Source organism: Pseudophryne corroboree, chromosome 1, assembly GCF_028390025.1.
Source record: "Pseudophryne corroboree isolate aPseCor3 chromosome 1, aPseCor3.hap2, whole genome shotgun sequence".
In the NCBI taxonomy this organism is placed as follows: domain Eukaryota; kingdom Metazoa; phylum Chordata; class Amphibia; order Anura; family Myobatrachidae; genus Pseudophryne; species Pseudophryne corroboree.
The window spans coordinates 687,563,175-687,567,293 of NC_086444.1; positions in this window are offsets into that span (position 1 = coordinate 687,563,175).

Here is a 4,119-nt window from a genome sequence, read left to right on the forward strand (position 1 = left end):
AGGCCTTATTCTACATTGAATAGCCCTGAATTTACCAATGTGTATGTCCTTGCAAAAGAATGATATTGGCAAGGAAAAGCTGTCCTGTACATTTGCATTTTTATCCCAAACTAACGACACTAGAGAGAAAATTTTAAAGCATTCTGTTAGGCCTTATTCTACACTGCATAGCCCTGAATTTACCAATGTGTATGTCCTTGCAAAAGCAAGATATTGGCAAGGAAAAGCTGTCCTGTACATTTGCATTTTTCTCCCAAACTAAGGACACTAGAGGGAAAATGTGAAAGCATTCTGTTAGGCCTTATTCTACACTGCATAGCCCTGAATTTACCAATGTGTATGTCCTTGCAAAAGAAAGATATTGGCAAGGAACAGCTGTCCTGTACATTTGCATTTTTCTCCAAAACCAAGGACACTAGAGAGAAAATTTTAAAGCATTCTGTTAGGCCTTATTCTACACTGCATAGCCATGAATAAACCAATGTGTATGTCCTTGCAATAGAAAGATATTGGCAAGGAAAAGCTGTCCTGTACATTTGCATTTTTCTCCCAAACTAAGGACACTAGAGGGAAAATGTGAAAGCATTCTGTTAGGCCTTATTCTACACTGCATAGCCCTGAATTTACCAATGTGTATGTCCTTGCAAAAGAAAGATATTGGCAAGGAACAGCTGTCCTGTACATTTGCATTTTTCTCCAAAACCAAGGACACTAGAGAGAAAATTTTAAAGCATTCTGTTAGGCCTTATTCTACACTGCATAGCCATGAATAAACCAATGTGTATGTCCTAGCAAAAGAAAGATATTGGCAAGGAAAAGCTGTCCTGTACATTTGCATTTTTCTCCCAAACTAAGGACACTAGAGGGAAAATGTGAAAGCATTCTGTTAGGCCTTATTCTACACTGCATAGCCCTGAATTTACCAATTTGTATGTCCTTGCAAAAGAAAGATATTGGCAAGGAACAGCTGTCCTGTACTTTTGCATTTTTCTCCAAAACCAAGGACACTAGAGAGAAAATTTTAAAGCATTCTGTTAGGCCTTATTCTACACTGCATAGCCATGAATAAACCAATGTGTATGTCCTTGCAATAGAAAGATATTGGCAAGGAAAAGCTGTCCTGTACATTTGCATTTTTCTCCCAAACTAAGGACACTAGAGGGAAAATGTGAAAGCATTCTGTTAGGCCTTATTCTACACTGCATAGCCGTAAATTTACCAGCATGTATATCCTTGCAAAAGCAAGATATTGGCAAGGAAAAGCTGTCCTGTACATTTGCATTTTTCTCCCAAACTAAGGACACTAGAGGGAAAATGTGAAAGCATTCTGTTAGGCCTTATTCTACACTGCATAGCCATGAATAAACCAATGTGTATGTCCTTGCAATAGAAAGATATTGGCAAGGAAAAGCTGTCCAGTACATTTGCATTTTTCTCTCAAACTAAGGAGACTAGAGAGAAAATTTTAAAGCATTCTGTTAGGCCTTATTCTACATTGCATAGCCCTGAATTTACCAATGTGTATGTCCTTGCAAAAGAATGATATTGGCAAGGAAAAGCTGTCCTGTACATTTGCATTTTTATCCCAAACTAACGACACTAGAGAGAAAATTTTAAAGCATTCTGTTAGGCCTTATTCTACACTGCATAGCCCTGAATTTACCAATGTGTATGTCCTTGCAAAAGCAAGATATTGGCAAGGAAAAGCTGTCCTGTACATTTGCATTTTTCTCCCAAACTAAGGACACTAGAGGGAAAATGTGAAAGCATTCTGTTAGGCCTTATTCTACACTGCATAGCCCTGAATTTACCAATGTGTATGTCCTTGCAAAAGAAAGATATTGGCAAGGAACAGCTGTCCTGTACATTTGCATTTTTCTCCAAAACCAAGGACACTAGAGAGAAAATTTTAAAGCATTCTGTTAGGCCTTATTCTACACTGCATAGCCATGAATAAACCAATGTGTATGTCCTAGCAAAAGAAAGATATTGGCAAGGAAAAGCTGTCCTGTATATTTGCATTTTTCTCCCAAACTAAGGACACTAGAGGGAAAATGTGAAAGCATTCTGTTAGGCCTTATTCTACACTGCATAGCCCTGAATTTACCAATTTGTATGTCCTTGCAAAAGAAAGATATTGGCAAGGAACAGCTGTCCTGTACTTTTGCATTTTTCTCCAAAACCAAGGACACTAGAGAGAAAATTTTAAAGCATTCTGTTAGGCCTTATTCTACACTGCATAGCCATGAATAAACCAATGTGTATGTCCTTGCAATAGAAAGATATTGGCAAGGAAAAGCTGTCCTGTACATTTGCATTTTTCTCTCAAACTAAGGACACTAGAGAGAAAATGTGAAAGCATTCTGTTAGGCCTTATTCTACACTGAATAGCCCTGGATTTATCAATGTGTATGTCATTGCAAAAGAAAGATATTGGCAAGGAAAAGCTCTCCTGTACATTTGCATTTTTCTCCCAAACTAAGGACACGAGAGGGAGAATTTTAAAGCATTCTGTAAGGCCTTATTCTACACTGCATAGCCATGAATAAACCAATGTGTATGTCCTTGCAATAGAAAGATATTGGCAAGGAAAAGCTGTCCTGTACATTTGCATTTTTCTCCCAAACTAAGGACACTAGAGGGAAAATGTGAAAGCATTCTGTTAGGCCTTATTCTACACTGCATAGCCGTAAATTTACCAGCATGTATATCCTTGCAAAAGCAAGATATTGGCAAGGAAAAGCTGTCCTGTACATTTGCATTTTTCTCCCAAACTAAGGACACTAGAGGGAAAATGTGAAAGCATTCTGTTAGGCCTTATTCTACACTGCATAGCCATGAATAAACCAATGTGTATGTCCTTGCAATAGAAAGATATTGGCAAGGAAAAGCTGTCCTGTACATTTGCATTTTTCTCTCAAACTAAGGAGACTAGAGAGAAAATTTTAAAGCATTCTGTTAGGCCTTATTCTACATTGCATAGCCCTGAATTTACCAATGTGTATGTCCTTGCAAAAGAATGATATTGGCAAGGAAAAGCTGTCCTGTACATTTGCATTTTTATCCCAAACTAACGACACTAGAGAGAAAATTTTAAAGCATTCTGTTAGGCCTTATTCTACACTGCATAGCCCTGAATTTACCAATGTGTATGTCCTTGCAAAAGCAAGATATTGGCAAGGAAAAGCTGTCCTGTACATTTGCATTTTTCTCCCAAACTAAGGACACTAGAGGGAAAATGTGAAAGCATTCTGTTAGGCCTTATTCTACACTGCATAGCCCTGAATTTACCAATGTGTATGTCCTTGCAAAAGAAAGATATTGGCAAGGAACAGCTGTCCTGTACATTTGCATTTTTCTCCAAAACCAAGGACACTAGAGAGAAAATTTTAAAGCATTCTGTTAGGCCTTATTCTACACTGCATAGCCATGAATAAACCAATGTGTATGTCCTAGCAAAAGAAAGATATTGGCAAGGAAAAGCTGTCCTGTATATTTGCATTTTTCTCCCAAACTAAGGACACTAGAGGGAAAATGTGAAAGCATTCTGTTAGGCCTTATTCTACACTGCATAGCCCTGAATTTACCAATTTGTATGTCCTTGCAAAAGAAAGATATTGGCAAGGAACAGCTGTCCTGTACTTTTGCATTTTTCTCCAAAACCAAGGACACTAGAGAGAAAATTTTAAAGCATTCTGTTAGGCCTTATTCTACACTGCATAGCCATGAATAAACCAATGTGTATGTCCTTGCAATAGAAAGATATTGGCAAGGAAAAGCTGTCCTGTACATTTGCATTTTTCTCTCAAACTAAGGACACTAGAGAGAAAATGTGAAAGCATTCTGTTAGGCCTTATTCTACACTGAATAGCCCTGGATTTATCAATGTGTATGTCATTGCAAAAGAAAGATATTGGCAAGGAAAAGCTCTCCTGTACATTTGCATTTTTCTCCCAAACTAAGGACACGAGAGGGAGAATTTTAAAGCATTCTGTAAGGCCTTATTCTACACTGCATAGCCATGAATAAACCAATGTGTATGTCCTTGCAATAGAAAGATATTGGCAAGGAAAAGCTGTCCTGTACATTTGCATTTTTCTCCCAAACTAAGGACACTAG